Raw genomic sequence first — 23,879 nt, forward strand, 5'->3', positions numbered from 1 at the left:
GTTGACCAGTGGTGTTTTCCTACTCTAAACAGCAGGATGAAGGAGAGGAAATGCAGTAGTTTTCAGATGAATTGTTCATTTTCCCACCACAAACTCTCCTTGGTGTTTATTCACGCCCAGAGAAATTAGAGATATGGTTTCTAACCAGGATATTTGAGTGGAAAAGATTCTTTTAATTCATAGGCAGGTGATTGGGAACCATTTTGTAGCTGTTGTCTGCCTGTACATTGGAAGAAGCTGAGGAAATCCTGTTCTATTATTTAATGAGGTGGACATACGTGAGGGTGGAGTCTTTGGGGGAAGCAGCATGTTCAAAAAGGTGGATCAAAGTTCAGCATCTCTCAAACAGAAAAAGGATCTCTGTGATTATTGAAGTAGACCTGTTGGAAACCCACATTTTGACTGTAGGGACCCAATGATGGTGATTATTAGTAAATATAATCCACACCCAATAAAACCCCACATGGTAAAACTTATTAGTGACTGAAAACTGATGGAAGGAAAATGTGATTTAAAATTTTTTTGATACCCGTTATTTGACTCGGGTTATTTGACCGAGAACCAGTTAAGATCCCCTAAAGAAATCTTACAAAGGCAGACTCTGTGGTCAGTAAATTATGATTTGGACAAGAAAACGTGCCATTTATTTTTTTTAGATTGATTTCAAGTAAAACGCTTTCAGGAAATTAAAAATAAACACGGGTATGCAGACCGGGGGTCCTGAGGCCCGGAGCGCCCCGCCCCGCCCCACCCACTCCCTCCCGAGGAGCAACTGCGCAGGCGTGAGCGGAGGCAGGTGAGAGGGCTGCGCCGCTGGGGCTCCTGAAGACCCGCGTCCCGAGGAAAGGGAAGTTGGAGACCGAGTCGGTCCCCGCACTGTGATGCTCCCGGCGGGGTAGCAGCGCAGAGACGAGTAAGTACAGCTGTACCCGGAGCCCCTCACCGCGCGCCCCCCGGCCGCGGCCCCCGCCTGCACAACAGCCAGGGGCCCGACCCCTCCAGCACCGAGGAGCGCGAGCCTCCCTCGCTCCTCGGCTCCGGGGCCGCCGCCACCGGCCGCAGAGTGAGGACGCCGGGCCGGGGCCACGAAGGCGGCCGTTCAGCGGTGGGCGCCCCGCGCGCTCGCAGCCCTCCCTCCTCGGCGCCCCTCGGGCCTCCTCGCGGCGGGGCTGTCCCCACGCGCCCGGGGGGTCTGGCCTCTGGTTCTGCGGACGCCGGACTCGGCCCCGTTGCCGTGGGCTCGCGGGGCCTGGACGGGGAGGCGGCGCAGAGGAGCCCGAAGACGGGGCCGCGGGGCGGGCGTCTCGGGCACGTTGGGTCCGGAGGGGTGCAGGGACCTCTGCGCTCGGGAAGCGCGCGGGTGATGGGCGCGCGCACAGCTCGGGAATCCTGGACCCCCGGCCGCCAGGATTGGTGTTCAGACGGGGGCCTCTGTGCCCTTTCCTGAAGCCCTCAGGAGGGTCAGCTCCAAAGGCTGAAGCTTTGCTTTCAGCGTTTTCACCCTTGATTAACTGAAATGACTCGTAACTGACTCGCAGAGCGCTCTCTGGAGGGTAACGTGTGACATAGTAACATCTAACCAAAGTTAGAAATAAGGAAATTCTGGACTTTTTATGTTTCTGCTTATGTAGGGCTTTTTGAACGGTTTATGTTTTTCTTGTTTGTGGAACTCTGTTCCAGCAACAGGCCATCTTTTCGCGAGGCAGTGTTCCTCTAAGTTAAATGATCATTTAAAAATTCGTTTCTGAGCAATTATCATAGACGCTCAAGTATTTGCACATTCTAGTTACTTAGGTGCTAGGTTGTTTTTTGTTTGTTTTTGTGTTAAATTTTGCATGAGAAAGGGAAGACTTAGGAATCAGGATAAGTGTTTATTTCATGACACTGTTCTATGCACTATTGCAGTTTTGTATTTGTTTATTTATTTAATTTATTATCTCATTTATGTTTTTGGCTGTGTTGGGTCTTAGTTGCGGCCCGCGGGATCTTCGTTGAGATGTGCGGGCTCTTCATTGCGGTGCACGAGCTTCCCTCTAGTTGTGGTGTGCGTGTTTTCTCTCTCTAGTTGTGGCACACAGGCTCCAGGGCGCGTGGGCTCTCTAGTTGAGGCGCAAGAGCTCAGTAGTTGTGGCGCGTGGGCTTAGTTGCCCCACGGCATGTGGGATCTTAGTTCCCCGACCAGGGATCAACCGTGCGTCCCCTGCATTGGAAGGTGGAGTCTTTACCACTGGACCACAGGGGGAAGTCCCCAACTATTGCAGTTTTGAATGTCTAATTGCAGGTAAATCTCAGATTGTCTCCAGCAAATGCATATTTTGTTTGAGAATTTGTTTTTTGTTCTGTGGGTTTTTATGTATTATTTGTTGGTACCAAACGGCCTGGTTATCAGACTTCAAATCATAATAGAATGTAGTCAAAACTAGTGATTGGTGCAAGGTACAATGTTTGGTAGGACAGGAGTAGGTTGTTTTTCTCTATTGAAATTTTTTCTTGAGTTAGCAAATTTTCCACACAAAACACTCAGGAATGACTTTTAAAAACACTGCAGTTAGGTCTCTGCTAATGAGGAAGCAAGGACATCATTTCATTTTGAAGACAAAGGAATATGCATTTCGAAGATGGGAATCAGGTACATAAGAGTCTCCTGACGTACAAGTGACTGTGGCTTGTATCCACTAAGAGGCAACTGTTAATGAGTATTTCCCAGGCAGCGTGGGTTTTTAATGATTGCCATCATGGTTTAGTGAAGTTTTGATAAGGGCACTTGCCAATGATTGTGTTTTATGAAACTGTACTGCCTGTGGGGACATAAGAGGGGCAGAGAAACATTAATTAGGCATCGACCACAGCAAAGATGAGGCAAAAAGAGCAAAAGAGAGCAAGTGAGAGAATCAGAGACAGACAAAAAGATGGACAAAGAAACTGTCAGGGTTGAAGGGGAGAGGAAGATGGAGAGAGAGGGTGTGTTAGCGAGCTCATTCTGGCATTGGGAAAGCAAGAATTGTCTCCTCAATCACGGGTCTTTACTTTGGTTACTAGGAAGATGACTAAAGGAGAAATGATTATTTTCATGGATTGCAGATTGTGTATTGTGTGGAATTCTGTGCTCTTATTCAGAGATAAAAGCATTATTCTTTGTATAGTCTAGAGCCACCCATCAGAGAATACCTCAGGTCCGCCCCGAACTGGTGCTTGGTAGCAGCACGGGCCCTTTGAGCTCCACCTGCTTCTCAGTGTTCCTGGGTTCTTTGGTGAGTTCTCCTGGTAGCTGGACGGCATTGCTTTAAGTGATGTTCTGAATTTTACTCGAGCTATTTTTCTTGGGACTTGGAGTTCTAAGAGGGTACTGGTTCATTCCCTAGGCAGGGATTCGGGGGGAAATTACTAGGCAAGCACCCGGGGTAAATTTAGAGTGAACTGGGTTGGAGCGAAATGAAATTTAGCTTAAATTGGAAAGATTATGTATATATGTCTGCACACACTGCTTGCTAGTGAAATGAGAGACTGAGCCTGCTCAGCTCTGAAGGAAAGAGGGGCTTGCTCCTTCTGGCCACAGGTGTTCACACGCAAGCAGCTGAGAGAGAATGTAGTGGAGGTGTCTGGCGAGCAATCGTCTTGACGATTAGTGGTTCTACGGGGGACTTCACTCTAACCATTAAGTAAATTCCGCTCACCTGAGGGCACAATAAGACTGATCGCCTCGTGCTCTGAGCATCCACAGCAGTTTTTCTGCCATATGGGGAAACTGAGACAAGTGAAAGAGTGGAACAGACTCAGGGGTAACTCCTTAGGGAGCTAGACTCAGAAGCAGCCCAAATTTGATCCATCACTCTGCCCTCAGAAGGTTGTTCAGATCATATCTGAATTAGGTACCAGATTAATAATGAGAAACCATGCCTCGAAAGCCAAACAGCTCCCTTGACGGACAGCTACCCATTGAAACTCAGGCTGACGTCATGTAGAATTGGAACAAAGGCAGTGCTTGCAAGTACTTAACTCTTAAATGGAGCTCTTTTGACATTCTAAAGCTGTAGAGAAAGCCGGCTTGAGAAAATATCATTTCAAAATTCTGAGCCTGAGAGAAAAAGTATTCCTAAGAGAAAGCTTGAAGTTATAACTCTTATTGTGTCCTGAAATGTAAACACAGCCTACATCACATGAGACTACAGCCTTGGCTCAGTTAGTAGAACTTAAAACTGAAAGGGAAAGAAAAGGAGGTTTTTTAAAACTCAAGCAAGGAAACTGAAATCTCTGTCTGTGTCCGTATGGATGGATGGATGTCTTTGTGTCCAACGTAGTGAAATTTTGTCCCATATTTGCTTCTAAGAGTTTCATAATTTTAGTTCTTACCCTTATGTCTCTGACTGATTTGTGAGTTAACTTGTATAAACGGTGTTTGCCGTGTCCAGCCTCTTTCCTCTGCACGTTCATATCCTGTTCTTCCAGCACCCTTTGTGGACAAGACTGTCTTTCCGGCTTGAATGATTTTGCTACTCTTGTCAAAAGTCATTTGACCATATGTGTGAGGGTTTGTTTCTGGGCTCTGAATTCTATTTGTGGACAAGACTGTCTTTCCGGCTTGAATGATTTTGCTACTCTTGTCAAAAGTCATTTGACCATATGTGTGAGGGTTTGTTTCTGGGCTCTGAATTCTATTCCGTTGATCTTTAATTCTGTCTTTATGCCAGTACCACATTGTTATGATTCCTCTAATTTTGCAGTAAGATTTGAAATCAGGAAGTGTGCATCCTCCCACATTGCTTTTCTTCCTCAAAATTGTTGGCTATTTGGGGGTCTGTTGAGTGTAAGGTGAATTTTAGGATGGGGTTTTCCATTTAGGATGGGGTTTTGATAGGGATTACATTGGAATTGTAAATTTCAGTGGGCAGTATTGAGGTCTTAGCAGCGATACGTCTTCCAGTCCATGAAAATGGAATATGTGGCATTCTCTTCGCAAAGTTAGGCAGTTTTCCTTGTACAAGGCTTCACCTCCTTGGTTAAGTTAATTACCAAGTAGTTTATTCTTTCTGATGCAGTTGTAAATAAAATTGTTTTCTTAGTTTCCTTTTCAGATTGATCATGTTAGTGTACAGAAATGCACATGATTTTTAATGTTGACTTTGTATCCTGATACTGTGCTGAATTTATTTATTAGTTTGGACATTATTTTTGGGACATCCTTAGGATTTGTACACATGAGATCATGTCGTGTGTAAACAGAGATAATTTTACATTTTCCTTTCAAATCACTGGATGTCAGTGATTTATTCATTAATTGTAAAATTTATCTGTCTTTCCTAACAGCTATGGCTAAAACTACCAGTGCTATGTTGCAAAGTGGTAAAACCCAGTATTCTTACATGCTTCCTGATCGCAAAGGAAAAGTTTTCAGTCTTTCACCATTGAGTGTGATATTGATATGGGCTTTACATATATGGCTTGAATTCTGTCATGGTAATTTCCTTCAAACCTAGTTTGTTGAGTGTTTTTTTTTTTTTATCATGAAAGGGTATTGAATTTTTTCAGTTACTTTTTCTGCATTAATTGAGATGATCATGGGTTTTTTTCCCCTGTATTCCATGAATGTGGTCCATTACACCAATGTATAATATTTTCCTGGGTTGAAGCATTCTTGCATTCCAGGAAAATTCCCACTTGTTTATGGTGTATAATTCTTATTATATAGGTAGATATAAATAATTATTATATAAATAGATATATATACACTCCCAACCTCAGCTCAGACTTCCCTAACCCTGGTAGGGTGGCAGGTGATGGCCAGGACACAGCACTGAACCACAGAAGTTTATGCCTCTAATTAGTCATGATTATTGTTATTACTAATCCATGACTGTTGTTTCACACAGTCGATGACTGTCTGACTGAGACTTGCTTCCCCCCATCTCCTGCCTCCGTCTGTCAGACTCCACTCCTTCCTTCTGGGATTCACTCACTTGCTTAAATGCATCCTTCCTCACTCTCAGTGAGAGCCTGAGAGAGGCAGACTCTCGCAGTCTGTTTAATCTGGAAATGTTCTTATTTTGCTTTTATTCTTGAGTGATAGTTTAGAATGAAAAATACACGAACTGTTTCTGTGATGTTTCATCCTTTGTGTCCTCAGAAGGAAGGGGACTCTCTCAGGCCTTTTTTTATAAGGTGTTCATTGAATTCGTGGGATGACCTAATGACCTAGTCACCTCCCAAAGGCCCCACCCCCCAATAACATCACCTTAGGGGTTAGGATTTCAGCATATGAATTTGGGGGAAACATACTTACTCAGTCCGCAGCACAGGCCTACAGTTTCCCCCCCTTAGGGTAGTGTCTTTCTGGCTCACCCAGAGCCCAGACAGTAAAGCTTCCTCAGTGAGTAGAATGTTTCTAGTCACCCTCCTGTTAGGGGCACAGTCCACCAGCAGACCTGGCTTTCTGTGTGTGTCCATCCCTATCCCTGCCTCCTCTCCCATCTAAAGGCAGTGAAACTCAGCCCCTCACCTGGTTCTGCGGACCAGTAGCAGGAACTTCACCCTGACAGCGGAAACATTGGTCCCAAAGTCGCACCTGGTTTTCCCTCCTCTCTTCACTCCCTGGGCCTTTCCTGTTCTTCCTTTTGAGCTGGGCCAGGCCATCACAGGTCTGGGCGTGTGTAGCACGTGGGTGTTTGGACTGTCTGGTCTACATCTCTCCTGGACCAGGGGCTGTCATGTCTCTAGCAGTTGCAATCTGCCTTGTTAACAATGAGAACATACATATGCTTTGAGCAGACGATAGAGTCTGGTTTTGTTTTTTATGTAGGTTTTTTTGTTAATCCTGTCTGTACGTGACAAAATAATTCTGGCTCTCCACTCTTTTTTTTTTTTTTTAAGTATCCTTTAAAAATAAATTAAGGAGTTCTGGGAAGATGGCAGTGGTGGTGGAAGCATGGTCTTATGGCTTCCAGAATCCCTATGTAAACACAGAGCGATAGGATATTAAAACCAAAACCTATGGAGAATTTTTACCAAATTAGGTGACAAGGTATTTGTCAGTGCACAAGTGGGAGCACAACAGCCACGAGACCTGCCCAGCATCACCATGAGTGTGGGGAAAGTCGAAGGAAGCAACAGGGTAACTGGATTCCTGAGGGCCCTGGGCATGCTCTTTGTAAGGAGCAGACTAGCCTGCACCAGCCCCTTTCCCAGCAGAGCCCCACGCATGCGCGGTGTAGGGACCAACTGAGGACCCACAGGAGGGCCTTGAGCTTGTGTGGTGCAGGAGCCTGGCCAGGACTTGCAGCTGAGACTGGGAGGGACTTGGTTCACTCCACAGTTAGTGAGGCAGAGATCTGAGGTAAGGCATGAATGTCTGTGAATTCTCACACTGAACCCCCAGAGCTCCATGGGACTGGAGCCCATAGAGAACAGCAACTGTTGGGAGTGAAATGAGCATTAAATATTTAGGATGGGAACAGTAAAGACAAAGGACAGAGAAGCTCTAACTCAGGGCTAGAACCGGGTGAGGCAAGAAAGGCACTGGCCTCAGGCACAAAATTTCAGGGGCCACCAAAAAAAGTCAGAAATCAAGATAAATGAGGTTTAAAGCAATAATTTTTCAAAAAGCAAATTGTAATGCCAACAAGTCCTCGATGAGCAAAACATCAGACTTTTAAATATAGACTCATTAACAGTTCTGTGCTGAGCCATACTGAGCAAAAGGAAAAATCAGTAATATTGGTGCTGTCTTTATTATAGTGTTTCAGTAGAGAGTTCCAGAAGCCCTCCTTGAGGAATGTACTAAAAAGTCAGCTTCAGAAACCACAATAACTAAAGAGACATTGCAGTAAGAAATACTGTGTGCAGTAAATATATAGTTATTGTAGAATTAAGATCAAATGAGGGATGAAAAGAGGAGATTGTAGTACGTAATGGCTTTATGTTCTAAGAATGTAGATAGGGTACAAACAATAAATGGGAGTAGAGGAGGAGGGAATTGAAATCTGTAAAAAATTTTTTACCATTTTCAGAAAGTCATAACTAGTTCTGGCATTATTTTTTTCCTAGGATACAGTAGTTACCTTATTTTTTATTGAGTTACAACTGACATAATATTATGTTAGTTTCAGATATTCAACATGAAGTTTCGATATTTATAGATATTGGGAAATGATCACCACAATGAGTCTCTCTAACATCTGTCTCCGTACATAGTTAGACATTTTATTCTGTAATGAGAACTTTTAAGATCTAGTTTCTTAGCAACTTTCAAATATGCAATACAGTATTATCACTATGGTGTTGCCATTCTGTGCATTACATCCCCATGACCTACTTACTTTGTAACTGGAAGTTTGTATCTTTTTACCTTAACCCATTCCACCAATCCTCAAGCTCCTTCCTCTGCAACCACCAATCTGTTCTTTATATTTATGAATGTCGGGTGTTGGAGTTTTTTTTCAATTAAAAAAAAATTATTTAATTTATTTATTTTTGGCTGCATTGGGTCTTCGTTGCTGCGTGCGGGCTTTCTCTAGTTGTGGTGAGCGGAGGCTACTCTTCATTGCGGTGCGTGGGCTTCTCATTGCAGTGGCTTCTCTTGTTGTGGAGCATGGGCCCTAGGCACACGGGCTGCAGTAGTTGTGGCACATGGGCTCAGTAGTTGTGGTGCGCGGGCTCTAGAGCGCAGGCTCAGTAGTTGTGGCGCACGGGCTTAGTTGCTCTGCGGCATGTGGGATCTTCCCGGACCAGGGCTCGAACCCGTGTCCCCTGCATTGGCAGGTGGATTCTTAACCACCGCGCCACCAGGGAAGCCCTTATTTTTGTTTTTAAGATTCCATATATATAAGTAAAATCATGCAGTATTTGTCTTCTCTGGCTTATTTCACTTAGCATAATGCAAGATTTCATTCCTTTTTAAGGGTGAATAACATATATATGTGTGTGTGTGTGTATATATATGTGTATATATATATACACTCACAGGTATATATTTCTTTGTTCATCCATGGATGGGCACGTTGTTTCCATATCTTGGCTGTTGCGAATAATGAACATGGAGGTGCATATATCTTTTCCAGTTAGTGTGTTCCTTTTCTTCACATCCCCCGAAGTAGAATTTTTGAATCATATGGTAGTTCTATTTTTAATTTTTAAATTTATTTATTTATTTGGCTGCGCTGGGTCTTAGTTGCAGCATGTGGGATCTTTAGTTGCCGCACGTGGGAATCTTTAGTTGCAGCATGCAGGCTCTTAGTTGCGGCATGCGGGAATCTAGTTCCCTGACCAGGGATCAAACCCGGGCCCCCTTCATTGGGAGCGCAGAGTCATAGCCACTGGATCACCAGGGAAGTCCCTATTTTTAAATTTTTGAGGAAACTCCATACTGTTTTCAATAGTGGCTGTACCAGTTTACATTTCCACCAAAGGTGCACAAGGGAACACTTTTCTCCACTTTCTCACCAACATTTGTTATTTCTTGACTTTTTGATAATAGTCATTTTAGCAGGTCTGAGGTGGTATCTCATTGTGTTTATTTGTGTTTCCCTGATGCTTTGTGATGCTGAGCATCTTTTCATGGGTCTGTTGACCATCTGTATGTGTTCTTTGTGAAAATGTCTATTCAGAGCTTCTACCCATTTTAAAATCAGATTATTTGGGGTTTTTTGTTTTGTTTGCTATTGAGTTGAATGAGTTCTTTATATATTTTGGATATTATCCCCTCATCATATATAGGATTTGCAAATATTTTCTCCCACTGGGTAGGCTGACTTTTCATTTTGTTGATGGTTTCCTCTGCTGTGCACAGGGTTTTTAGTTTGATCTAGTCCCACTTGTTTGTTTTTGCTTTCATTTCCTTGGCTTTTGGAATTCCAAAACACCATCACCAAGACTGATATCAAAGAGCTTACTGCCTATGTTTTTTTCTAGGGAATTTTATGGTTTCAGGTCTTACATTCAAGTCTTTAATGCATTTTGAGTTCATTTTTTTTTTTTTTAGAGGGTAAGGAATTTATTTAACAATTTAATTTGATCACCTGAGCAGGAAAGCTCATGTCTGCAAACCATACTTATGAATCCCAGAAGCTTTTTGAAATTGAGTAATTTCAGATTTAGTAGCTGCATACACTGCTGTATCCAATTAGTGACCTCTAAGGGAATTTATTTTCCCCCTTAGGAATTTATTTGTTTATATCTCTGGGTCCATAAAAAGAAAAGACAGTTTCTTGTGGTCCTTTAAAAAAAATCAGTCTCATTACTATTGAACCACTGAGCCATATGATCATCAGGGGCAGGTCACACTCACCCTGTAAGATGAGCACAACATCACATATATATAGAATCAGATCGATCGGGAATCATTTCTCAGCTTTGTTCCTTATTAGCTGTGTGACCTTGGGCAAGTAACTTTATCTCTCTGAGGGCAACGTTTTTGTTTTTAATTAGTCAATGCAAATATTTTCTCCCACCTTGCAGGATTTTATGAGTTGAAGCACTAATGTATGTAAACCTCCACCAGGTCAGTAGGCTACATAAAGTATGCAGACATTGAGACTTCCCTGGTGGTCCAGTGGTTAAGAATCCGCCTTCCAATGCAGGGGACAGCGGTTCGATACCTGTTCAGAGAACTAGATCCCACATGCATGCTGCAACTAGGAGTTTGCATGCCGCAGCTAAGGAGCTGGAGAGCCATGACTAGGGAGCCTGCCTGCTGCAACTAATGCCCAGCGCAACCAAAAACAAGTATGCAGACATTGTTACAGTCCTTTGAAGGCTTCTGGAGACTAGGAGAATAGAACACGTTTCATAACAGTATAACATTTCATAGTGTCGTGAACCATATACCTAAGCTTTAGGTAGCGCTCAGGGCAGTTTGCTCTTGAGTTATAAATTGAGTGTTTTCTTTGAATTCTACTTGAGTTCGTCTTGGTTGGTGAAGTTCTTGCCTACCACCATCGACTATGGGAATGTTTAGGACACACATAAGGATTGTTAACTGCTCAAATCCACAGCGCTGTGTGTATCTCAAACTTGCCAGCACTTGGGTGAAAATGCAGATTCTGATTTGGCAGTTGTGGGGTGGGGACCTGAGCTCTGCACTGCAAAGCAGCTCCCAGGTGATGTCCATGCTGGGAGTCACTCCTACCAGCCAGACCTCTTAGCAGGGCTCCTCAACCACCTCCGCACCGCAGATACTTGGGTCTGGAGCATTGCAGTGGCACGGGGTGGTCCTGTGCATTGTGGGAGGTTCAGCAGCATCCCTGGCTGCTTTGCCCTGGATGCCGGTAACTCCCACCCTCCAGCTGGGTTACCCCAAACACCTCCAGACATTGGCAGATGCCCCCAAATCGGCGGGTGGAGGACCACACCCTGTAGGATGCTATGAGCAAGGTGCATGCACATCGGGGCAAGCCGGTAGGGATCCTGGAGGTCAGGGTGCAGTTGGGGAAACTGAGGCTAGGCTGTGCCGGCAGTGCCTGTGGCCCCTTGAGGCTGGATGGAAACCTCCCGTCCCTCCCGGAGCACCGCGCCCTCGCATGCTGCCCCCCATGCACTGCGTCCTCACTTGCAGCACGGCTGCCAGAAGTGCCCCTGGTGCCCTCAACGCTCGAGTGCTGTGTGGCTGGTTTGATGTAGCCCTGGGGTCCCTGCCGCCTGCCTGGGGGTCCCGCACACTGCCCTGCTGCGCCCAGCTCTGAGAGCCTGCAGCCTACTCGCCCTCCATATTGCTTCTTTTGCATGTAGCTGCCTGGTTTTCCAAACACCATTTATTGAACAGACTGTCCTTTCCTCATTGTATATTCTTGGCTGGTTTGTCATAAATTAATTGTCCATACACGTATGGGTTTATTTCTGGGCTCTCTATTCTGTGTCTGTTTTTATGCCAGTACCATACTGTTTTGGTTACTGTAGCTTGGCAATATAGTTTAAAATTACAGAATGGGAGAAGATATTTGCAAACAATGCAACTGACAAGGGGTTAATATCCAAAATATACAAATAGCTCATACACTCAATATAGAAAAAACAGACAGCCCAATAGAAAAATGTGAAAAAGACATAAATAGACATTTTTCTAAAGAAGACATCCAGGTGGCCAATAGGCACATGAAAAGATGCTCAACCTCACTAATTATTAGAGAAATGCAAATCAAAACTACAATGAGGTACCACCTCACACTGGTCAGAGTGACCATCATTAAAAAGTCTACAAATAACAAATGCTGGAGGGGGTGTGGAGAAAAGGTAACCCTCCTACATGGTTGGTGGGAATGTAAATTGGTGAATCCACTATGGAAAACAGTATGGAGAGTCCTTCAAAAATTAAAAATAGAGTTACAGTATGATCCAGCAATTTCACTCTTAGGTGTATATCCAGAAAAAAATGAAAACTCTAATTTGAAAAGATACATGCACTCTAATGTTCACCACAGTACTCTTCACAATAGCCAAGGTGTGGAAACAGCCCAAGTGCCCATAAACAGATGACTAGCTTGATATATATTTTATACACACACACACACAACACACACATAATGGAATATTAGCTATAAAAAAGATTGAAATATTGCCATTTGCCCCAACATGCATGGACCTCGAGAATATTATACTGAGTGAAGTAAGTCAGAGAATGACAAATACTATTTGATATCACTTATGTTTGGAATCTAAAATAATACAAATGAATCTGTTATTCACAGACTTAGAAAACATGGTTACTGAAGGGGAGATGGAGGGAGGGACAAATTGGGAGTATGGGATTAACAGATACAAACTACATAAAATAAATAAGCAACAAGCATTTCTTAGTACAATACAGTACCTTTGAATCATAAATAATTCCACAGGGGGCAGACAGCCAATTCTGGGTTTTCAGTTGTTTGTTCTGAAACAGCAAGTAAAACATTGACTAGATTAAACTGCTTTTGCCTCCTTAGATTTTTGATCAATCAAATTGAAACAGCACCAGCTTAAACTGGTTGTCTCCTTAAATAGATTGTTGATTATTCAAACCTTGAGGCATTTTACAGAAACAACACTGCACGTGTGCAGACTGGGAACCCATATCTCCAGGATGACCCTGGAACCAAGAATCTCGGTCTGCAGAACTCAAGGAATAGAAATGTTGCCACCTGAGCCCCTTAATTGAGAAGCCATTCAATAAGGAAAATCTGGCTTCCGGCAGCACGAGTAGCTTATATGGACTGGTTCAAGACTAGCCAATGAGCTTCCAACTTTGAAATTCCCCTAACCCTTGACAAATTGCCCCAGACTCGGGATCAGGGAGACAAATTTGAGAGCCTTGCAGGTTAACCTCGTGGTAAGGCTCTTCTTTTCCAAAAGCCAGTGCCATAGTGTTGGCTTCTACGTGTGTCCAGTAGGGAGCCCTTGCTAGGTAACGATTTGGGTAACAGAGTTTTCTACAGTGCCTGAGGCACTGTAGCTCCTGGTGGAGCAGGTACGCGCTCTTGCCACCATCTTTGAGCGGCTGTCTAGACCAAATTTGTCTAGAGGGTCAGCTGTGGGGTTCCTGCTTCCCAGCCATGGCTCTTCAGGCTCCTCAGCACTACTTTCATGTTTTAGAAAAGAAACGGCTCCTGGACCAGACGCCTTTTGGGTGAGTAATGTCGTTAAAATGCTCCTGTGCCTAAATTGTCTAATAACCTCATCAGGATTGTGGGTTAGAGTCTTACCCTGGGGAGATTTTTGTCAAGTTAGAGTTCTGAGACTAGGGTTAGAGTCCCAAGGCTAGGACTGGGGATGGAGTCCCACCTTAGGGAGACAAGATAAAAGGTTACGGCCAGCGAGGTTCTCAAAAGGTTGGGTTAGAGTCTTGAAGCCTGGGTTGAAGTCCTAGCATCTTGGATTTCTTTGTCCATGTTTTTCTGTGTCTAACTGTTTTATTTGTTAGGATTAGTTCATAGGGGTTTGTTCTTGGATGATTGTAGCAAAACTTTATTAAACCTGATATCAGTGAGGGTCCTCTGACTCAGGAGATTAATTACATTGCTCCCTGACTAGAAATGTTGCCTGCAGGAAGTGTCAGGGTGTTTCACCTGGGCCTAATGTAATTTCCCGGCGGTATTGTTAAAGGTGTGCATTCTTTTTTTTTTTTTTTTGGCTGTACGCGGGCCTCTCACTGCTGTGGCCTCTCCGGTTGTGAAGCACAGGCTCCGGATGTGCAAGCTCAGCGGCCATGGCTCACGGGCCCAGCCGCTCCGCGGCATGTGGGATCTTCCCGGACCGGGGCACAAACCCGTGTCCCCTGCATCGGCAGGCGGACTCTCAACCACTGCGCCACCAGGGAAGCCTGGTGTGCATTCTTAATAGAACCAACCCTGATTACCTCGTTGGGGTGAGAGGATAAAGGAGAAAGGAAGGAGTGTAAAGCAGGAAAATTCACCCCAGAAGAACATACCCCATGCCTGGGTTAAAGGAATTTTATACATTTTTGGTTTTTCCTCACTGAGAATTTTAATCTTCTTTTGTATGAGCCAAACTAACAGGGAGTTAGCATTGAACTGCTCTTAAGTGTGTGTGTGTGTGTAACAGATTTACCAGGAGGAAGAAATCGGTGGTGGTTGTAGAGGCCATGGGCCATATGGAGGCCTTGGGATGAATAGTGCTACATGGAAGTTGCCCAAACGTCTAGATTAACTTGTCTGTGATCTCTGCTGGGGAGATAAAATGTTTTAGTCATCTACCAGGAAGATTATACCTGTACGTGCTCAGAGAGGAAGTGAGGGCTTCAGTATTTCACCCTGTATATTCTTGAATTCCTCCTCAAATTCAGCTCAGATGTGTCTCAGTCTCCTCACTTGCATTTCTTCAAGGTGGTACAGTCACCTCTTCTACCCTCCTCCTCATCCAGTAAATTTTTCAAGGTGGTGAGCGACACAGAGCCTGGACTTTCATAGGCTTCTCTGTAATAGGCAAGCCTGCCTTCAGCACATGGGGTGGGGGCAATTAGGAACCTCTGACCAGATTGGCTACAGCCTTGGAAAGATTGCTTGGTTAGCTGGGTAGCATGTGTGACTTACAGGCTGCCGTGCTTGACAATCATCTCTAATGGAAAGCTGCGCAGTGTTCCCGAAGTGAACCCTCACATCCAAACTGGTCATGATTGAGACTGTCCATCTTCTGCAGTGGCTTCTCCAGGGAATTCTTCCAGCCAAATCGTGGATAGTTGCTACTGCATTTGCTTGCTTCTTTCCAGAAACCAAACTAGGAGACGGAATTGGTTCCTAAATCCTAAGACTCTTGCTTTCTCACGCCTCTTGAGGTTGTATGATTTCCCTTTGCTTTTTTGGGGGGGGAGCTGAGGGAAAGATATTTTCTAGAGATTAGCAATCCATAGACTGTTTTCAGTTCTTTGGTTTTAACTAAGAACTGGGATACTAACTAAGCCTTTGACTTAGGAGTTACTTGCATGTTTTCTCTCCCCCATCTCTCTCTCCATTCTCCGAGGGGCAGGCTAACCCCTCAGAACCGGCACTAAGGTGGAGACTAGTTGAGGGGGGCAAGCTTCTAGTGTGCCCAGGTGCTTCCTATAAAGGAAAGTGTGTTCTGAGCCAACAACTGACAAACCATGGCGCTTTCAGTTTTCATGAACTCAAGGATTTTCCAGGTGCAGCCGACATTGCTGCATCACACAGCCCTGAGTTTCTGATGAGACTGCTGTTGACATTGGGCCCAATCCATGAAGCCTGGGAAGAGGTGGCAGGCATTTGCTAAAGGCACTTGTTCCAGGCTCTTCCGGGCTCTTGTTGGCTGAGAAGTAAACTGTTGTGAGCGCTCACTGGAGGAAATCCAGTCAGCCAAGTGCAGAGTGCTGACTTCACTAAGGACTTGTTTTTCTTCGGAGGATAGACTCCCAGATGGAGAACTCTTGGCTGTCCTCCCATCAGCTCTGCCTTGCACTGTGATCATCAGCTTTCCTCAGATCAAGAGTAGTCAGGAACAAGGAGTGGGCTCACAACGTTTGACCTCGACTTGGCTTTTCTAGGTTATTCTGTACCCTGTTCAGCAGCTACCGGGGAGGCCCTCAGAAAAAGCCTGTCTTGCCTGCATCAGAGCCTCATGATCGCCACAATATTTGCCTTCTCCTTTGGTGCCTCCTGCGGCTCCCCTGCTGTATGAAGCGGGGAATCTCTGCGAGCCCTGCGGAGGCTTCCGCCAGCAGTGCTCCTAGAGCCACAGGTCTAGCCCTAGCCCCTTCCTTACCAGCTAGTCAAAAGGGATTGGTCTCCTCTCCCCGTACCTGGCAGGGTACTCAGTTCAGCCCAGGGGGTACTCTGCTTCAGGCAGGGCAGTATCTGCTGAGACAGGTTCCCGAAGGTCTAGATGACCGAAGTCCCCCCAGGGGATTTATATGTGTGAACTCCCCATTTTCTATCCCTGATCTATATAAGTGAGAAAAAAACATATTTAAAGTACAGCTTATAGTTTTCATATCATAGTTTACGTCTGTTTTGTGTATCCCTTAACTGCTTATTGTGGATACAGGTGATTTTACTGCTTTTGTCTTTGAACCTCCCTGTTAGCTTTTTGTGTGGATGATTCCATACCATTACTGTATGTTTGCCTTTACCAGTGAGCTTTTTTATTTCATAATTTTCTTGTTTCTAGCTATGCCCTTTTCTTTTTCACTTAGAGAAGTTCCTTTAACGTTTTTTGTGAAGCTGGTTTGGTGGTGCTGCTTTTTTTCAGCTTTTGCTTATCTGTAAAGCTTTTGATTTCTCCTTCAAATCTGAATGAGAGCCTTGCTAGGTTGAGCAATCTTGGTTGTAGGTTTTCCCCTTTCATCACTTTAAATATATCATGCCACTCCCTGAGTTTCTGCTGAAAGATCAGCTGATAGCCTTATGGGGGTTCCCTTGTGTGTTATTTGTTGCTTTTCCCTTGCTGCTTTTCATATTCTTTCTTTATCTTTAATTTTTGTCATTTTGATTACAAGTATCTTGGTGTGTTCTTTGGATTTATCCTGCCTGGGACTCTGCTCTTCCTGGAGTTGGGTGACTGTTTCCTTTCCCAGGTTGGGGAAATTTTCAGCTACTATATCTTCAAATATTTTCTCATGCCCTTTCTCTCTCTCTCTTTCCTCCTGGGACCCCTATAATGCAAATAATAGAGCACTTGATGTTGTCCCAGAGGTCTCTAAACTGTCCTCATTTCTTTAATTCTTTTTTCTTTTTTCTGTTCAGTGGCAGTGATTTCCACTACTCTGTCTTCCAGCTCACTGATCTGTTCATCTGTATCATTTAGTATACTATTTATTCCTTCTAGTGTATTTTTCATTTCACTTATTGTATTCTTCATTTGTTTGGTTGTTCTTTATATTTTCTAACTCTTTGTGAACAACTTCTAACTTCTCGCTCTGTGCAGCCATTCTTCTCCTGAGTTCTCTGATCATTTTTACAATCATTACTGTGATCTCTTTTTCAGGTGATTGCCTATCTCCACTTCACTTAGTTGTTTTTCTGCGGTTTCGTCTTGTTCCTTAGCCTGAAACATATTCATCTGCCACCTCATTTTGTCTAAGTTACTATTTTTATGTATTATGTGATAGGTTAGTTATATTTCTCAACCTTGGAAAAGTGGCCTTCTGTAGGAGATGTCCTATATGTCACAGAAGTGCACTCCTCTCTTGTCACCCAAGCTGTATGCACTAAGGGCTCCCCCAGAAGGCTGTGTGGGTCCGTCTGTTGTGGCGAGCTGGCTCTGGGTGGTCTGGTAGGCTCGGTTGTCCCCTAGTCTGGTTGGTTGCCAGCCCCTGCCTCGTGTGGATGCTGCTGGCTGCAGAACCCTAGGTGGCCTTGGGGCTAGTGGTGGCTCAATGGTAGGCAGAGTCAGGGTCCCAAAGACTCTGGGGCCATTGCTCACCTATTGGCAGGTGAAGCCAGATCCTGGGATTAGTGCCAGACTGTTGGCAGGCAGAGCTGGTTCCTGAAGTTAGGCTGCAGGGCCCAGGGATCCCAGATCTGGTTTCAGATCATTGGTTGTGGGGAAGGGGCAGTTCCTGACACAGTTGGGTATGGGGTCCAGGGTGTGCTGAAGGTTGCTTTGGCCTGCTAGTGGGCAGGGCCAGGGCCCAGCTGGTCCCAGGGTAGGGTCTAGCTTGCTGTTGGTAGGCTCGGTCCGTAGGCTGCAGGATTCTAGTTTTCTGCTTCTGGTGTCTGCTCCCCGGTGGGTGAGGCTGGTCTAGAGGCCAGTATAAGCTTCTTAGCGGGAAGGGTCAGTGCCTGCCCACTGGTGGGTACAGTCCAGTATTTTTGGTGCAAGGGCTGTATTTGGTATGGATACCTGCCACATCTTTCCCCAGGGAGTGCTGGTATTTGTCCCCTTGATAGGGGGTGTGTTTGGTGTGGTGGTGACCAGAGCCTGCACTGGATGTTGGGTGGGGCCTCCTTTTTGCTCTGTGGTTGTCACAGCCCTGTTGGGGGCAGGGTCTGCTCCCCATTTGTTGGAGTAGAAACCCCCAGGTCTTGTCCTAAACTGCATTGTGAGGTAGGTGGGACTGGAATGCTCCCTCTGGGAAAGGATTTCCTCCCCAGGAGCTGTCTGCTGGGACGTGTGACTCTGTGACACTACCCGCAACCCACTGTGCGTGTCCACAAAGTCAGACCCATCTCTGCTGTGGGAGCACCGATAATTGGCTCACACGCCAGCCCCTCCTGCTTGCGGCCTGTGCATGCTTGCAAAGCCCAAGTTCCCCGAGTCTGCCGAGGCCACGAGCTTTCAAAGCCCCCTGAAGCTGCCCCCCGATTTGGGAGCACCAACAGTTGGCTCGAAGTCAACCCCAGTGTGTGCACGCTCGTAAGGTCTGCCACGGCCGGAGCCATGCCCCACTGTGAGCACGGTGACAGTGCGGCTTCTACGGCTGACCTATGCCCTGCCCTTCACATTGATAATGGGGCTTCTGTGGCGGACCAGGGCTCCATCCCTCGTGCACCCCCAGTTGCAGCCTGGTCCACACTCCAGGCCCTTTGGGCTGTCTCCACAAGCCAAACCAAGTCCTCTCCCCTTGTCTGTCCACGAAGCCTGAGTTTCAGCACCCAACCGCTGTGCACAGCGGCAGGCGTGCGTCTCGGGCTGGGAAGTGCAGTGAGGTGGCAGCCGTCGGCACTGGTACCTCTCTGTCCTGCTTGGCAGCCAGCCAGCCCGTGCACATTCCTCTCAGGCAAATTTCAGGCCCCTGCAGCTCCATCCCGGCTGGCAGAGGAGTTTCCCGGGGTGAGGGAAACTTTCCTCTTTCACAGCTCCCTCCGAAGGGTGCAGGTCCTATCTCAATTCCCTTTTTTTTCCTTTAGTCCTGCCTGGTCATGTGGGGATCTTTGTTGCAGATTTGGTTGCGTGAGATCTTCTGCCAGCTTTCAGTTGGTGTTCTGGGAGGACTGTTGCACATGTAGTTGTATTTTTGATGTGTTTGTTGAGGGGAGGTGAGCTCCATGTCCTTCTACTCCACCGTCGCCATGTCCTCCTAAAGCTCTTTCTGAAAAGCTGGTGCCGGAGTATTGAATTTTATGCTTATAGGGCAGTGAGTCTTTATTTGGTAACAGTTCAATTGTGAATCACTAGTTAACCTTTGCAAGTATGTTGACAAGGATTAAGTGACAGTTACTTTTGTGCTCAAGACAGCATTGACTCAAATCCTGGCAATGATGGTGCATCCTTTGGGAAAATGTGGCCAGAGTTATTTGAGTGGCTATAGGCTCATTCCAGTGGATGGTCAGAAAGGAAAGTTCATGAAACAGTGAAGCATGAGGCTGGTTGTACCATGGGTTTGTTCCTTTATTGCTTTTCTCCAAGGAGCTACCTGTGCCAAACGCTTCATCTCTGGTCAGGTCTGAAAGGAATAATTAAAGAAAGGGTGCTAGCATTTGACCACAGTGCCTGGGACGTTACCTCAAGTCCACAGAAACTGGTTGTCTTTCTCTATTGAAGGTTTTTCTAGATTTATTAGAATTTCCACACAAAACATTCAGAAATGACCAAAAAAAAGCACACTGCATTTCAGTCTCTGGTAATGGGGAAGCAAACCTGTCATTTCGCTGTTGAAGACAACAGCACACGTTTCGAAGATGGGGATCAGGTACATAACAGTCTCCTGACCTAGAAGTGACTGTGACATGTATCCACTGAGGTGACTGTAAATGAGTATTTCCCAGGCAGTGTGGGATTTTAATTACTGTTGTCCGGGTTTAGTGAATTTTTGACAGGGGCACTTACCAATGCATTGTGTGTTACAAAACAGTACTGCTATGGGGACATAAGAGAGGCAGAGAGGGACTTCCCTGGTGGTCCAGTGGTAAAGAATCCACCGTACAATGCTGGGGACACGGGTTCGATCCCTGGTCAGGGAACTAAGATCCCACATGCTGCAGGGCAACTAAGCCCGTGAGACACAACTACTGAGCTCGTGCGCCTCAGCTAGAGAGCCCCTGTGCCACAAACTGCAGAGCCCATGCTCCCTGGGGCCTGTGCGCCACAACTAGAGAAGAGAAAAACCTGCATGCCACAACTAGACAGAAGCCTGCATGCTGCAACGAAAGATCCCACGTGACGCTACTAAGACCCGATGCAGCCAAAAATAAATAAAATAAATATAAAAAAGAAATATTCTTGAAATAGTAATTTAAAATTAAAAAAAAAAGAGGCAGAGAAACATTACTCAGGCATCGACCACAGGAAAGATGAGGCAAAAAGAGCAAAAGAGAGCAAGTGAGAGAAAGAGGAGAGGATGAAACAGAGACAGAGGCTGAGAGGGAGAAAAACAGAGATAGACAAAAACTGGTAGAAGGAGACCGAGACAAAAGCCAACAGAGAAACTGGCACTATTGACTGGAAGAGGATGATGGAGAGAGAGGGTGTGTTAACGAGCTCATTCTGGCTTTGGGAAAGCAAGCGTTTTCTCCTGTCATGAGTCTTTACTTTGGATACCATGAAGATGACTTAAAGGAGAAATGATTACTTTTATTGATAGCAGATTATGTATTTTCTGAAATTCTGTGCACTTATTCAGAGATAAAAGCATTATTCTTTTTTTTTTTAACATCTTTATTGGGGTATAATTGCTTTACAATGGTGTGTTAGTTTCTGCTTTATAACAAAGTGAATCAGTCATACATAAACATATGTTCCCATATGTCTTCCCTGTTGCGTCTCCCTCCCTCCCACCCTCCCTATCCCACCCCTCCAGGCTGTCACAAAGCACCGAGCCAATATCCCTGTGCCATGCGGCTGCTTCCCACTAGCTATCTACCTTACTACGTTTGTTAGTGTGTATATGCCCATGACTCTCTCTCGCCCTGTCACAGCTCACCCTTCCCCCTCCCCATAACCTCAAGTCCGTTCTCTAGGAGGTCTGCGTCTTTATTCCTGCTTTACCCCTAGGTTCTTCATGACATTTTTTTTTCTTAAATTCCATATATATGTGTTAGCATACGGTATTTGTCTTTTTCTTTCTGACTTACTTCACTCTGTATGACAGACTCTAGGTCTATCCACCTCATTACAAATAGCTCAATTTCGTCTCTTTTTATGGCTGAGTAATATTCCATTGTATATATGTGCCACATCTTCTTTATCCATTCATCCGACGACGGGCACTTAGGTTGTTTCCATCTCTGGGCTATTGTAAATAGAGCTGCAATGAACATTTTGGTACATGACTCTTTTTGAATTTTGGTTTTCTCAGGGTATATGCCCAGTAGTGGGATTGCTGGGTCATATGGTAGTTCTATTTGTAGTTTTTTAGGGAACCTCCATACTGTTCTCCATAGTGGCTGAACCAATTCACATTCCCACCAGCAGTGCAAGAGTGTTCCCTTTTCTCCACACCCTCTCCAGCATTTATTGTTTCTAGATTTTTTGATGATGGCCATTCTGACTGGTGTGAGATGATATCTCATTGTAGTTTTGACTATCAAACTCTTAGAGGAAAACATAGGCAGAACACTCTATGACATAAATCACAGCAAGATCCTTTCTGACCCACCTCCTAGAGTAATGGAAATAAAAACAAAAATAAACAAATGGGACGTAATGAAACTTCAAAGCTTTTGCACAGCAAAGGAAACCATAAACAAGACCAAAAGACAACCCTCAGAATGGGAGAAAATATTTGCAAATGAAGCAACCGACAAAGGATTAATCTCCAAAATTTACAAGCAGCTCATGCAGCTCAATAACAAGAAAACAAACAACCCAATCCAAAAATGGGCAGAAGACCTAAATAGACATTTCTCCAAAGAAGATATACAGACTGCCAACAAACACATGAAAGAATGCTCAACATCATTAATCATGAGAGAAAAGCATTATTCTTTAGGTAGACTACTACCTTTGAATCACATATTTCCACTGGTGACAGATGGCCATTCTGGGTCTTCATTAGTTTGCTTCCTTATTTGTTTGTCCTGTTGTAAATCACTGCAAAAGATCTTTGGAAATATGTTCATAAGCACTGAGTGACAGTGGGTTCCCTATTTGTGCTTAGGATTGGTTTCAAAACCAATGAAGAAGAAATCTGAGGCAGAGCCAGGTGGTGTCCATGAAAACCTTAAGAGAAGGGGGCAATTAAATCATCATCAACAGCCTCGGCCTTGGATTCAAAGTAAGTCCCCAGCATTTCCAAGCGCATTTCCTCAGAGGATCTCCTGGAGACAGGATCACCTCTGAATGTGAACGATAAATGTGTGGCAAAGAATGCTTAGGAGAGAAACCAACGGCAGTTTGGTTCTTGCCCCATTAGTGTTGCAGATACGAGCATCATGTCCCTGGTTGTAGGGTGTGATGATGCACGGCCAGGAAGTCTTTGAATCTTCTGGTCCTGAAACTGCGAAGAAGTCAGAGTTCCCCTCTTCCACCACCTCAGCAACTTTATCCTAGGGCTACTGAGCTAGGGTTGTTGGGTGAGTACTTCTGAGCACTCAGTGGGGAGAAAGGTGGTGAGAAAAAAAAATATATGTATATACCTACATATATATGTATAAGATAAATTATATATAAATGATATTATATTCCATACATATCACACATTGTATTTGCACTGAATGTGCAACTGGCCTAACTCTCTTCTTTATTTGTTCTTCAGAATGCTGCCATAAAGGGGCCGGGAGAAAGCGGACATTCACCTCTCCATCTCAAACAAGTATCCTTGTACAAGCCTTCAAGAAGAACTGATTTCCTGGCATTGCAACCAGAGAAGAATTGGCTTGTCAAACAGGAATTCCAGAATCTCAAATCCAGGTAAGTTCTCAGTGAGTGGAACATGCTTTGTCCCGTGTGGAAGGGTTGTTAACCCCTGAGATGGTGCTGGATACATGTAGGCTCTAGGGGTGGTTATCCCGCTGATTGAGGGCAAAGCTGTGGGTTGGAAAGGCCTGACATTGCAAGTGAGAGTCCTTCCAAGGCAAGAGTTTCAAAATCAAATTGGCAGCAGTGCATATACATGTAGAAAGAGTGGCAGGACAAAAGTGGGAGAAGTGAGCATTGCTCTCTCTTTGTAAGAAATAGCATCACTGCTGTTCAGGCTTAGCAGTGCTGTTATATTGCCTGAGAGATGTCTTGGTTATAAAAGTGGAGGCGCTGAACTGTGTGTGGCAGCACGTTTGTCCGTATCACATCTTGGGCCTCAAGGCCCTTGGACCTGTGCAGAGCCTGCCCTCAACCCACCCAGCCTCCCTCCCCTCTTGGAAGGATGCCTTAATGATGTAGGGTCTTTGACATTATCCTCAAGTGGGGGGAGGGACTGTTGCCCGGGTGAGAATTGTTGTTCTCCATACGTTATTGACACAGTGTTTTTGAATATAGGCGTCAGGAAGCAGATCCACAGGTATATGGAGACAGAGTCTCTTAAAGACTCACATTTGAATCAAGAACCTGTGGCTGTGCTTCAAGTGGCTTTG

General features: G+C 45.0%; 1 long non-coding RNA gene across 6 annotated transcripts in view; it reads left to right on the plus strand.

Moving 5' to 3' along the window:
• The first annotated feature begins 785 nt into the window (after positions 1-785).
• LOC132593624 (uncharacterized) overlaps positions 786-23,879 on the plus strand; it is a 107,646-nt gene continuing 84,552 nt past the window's right edge. For 5 of the 6 annotated variants that reach the window (XR_009559334.1, XR_009559333.1, XR_009559335.1 and 2 more), the window contains exons 1-3: positions 786-913; positions 22,469-22,585; positions 23,066-23,220. This is a non-coding gene — a long non-coding RNA (uncharacterized lncRNA). The remainder of the gene's footprint in view (positions 914-22,468; positions 22,586-23,065; positions 23,221-23,879) is intronic. The other variant, XR_009559331.1, reaches the window with a different exon arrangement.

Source organism: Globicephala melas, chromosome 16, assembly GCF_963455315.2.
Source record: "Globicephala melas chromosome 16, mGloMel1.2, whole genome shotgun sequence".
Lineage (NCBI taxonomy): Eukaryota > Metazoa > Chordata > Mammalia > Artiodactyla > Delphinidae > Globicephala > Globicephala melas.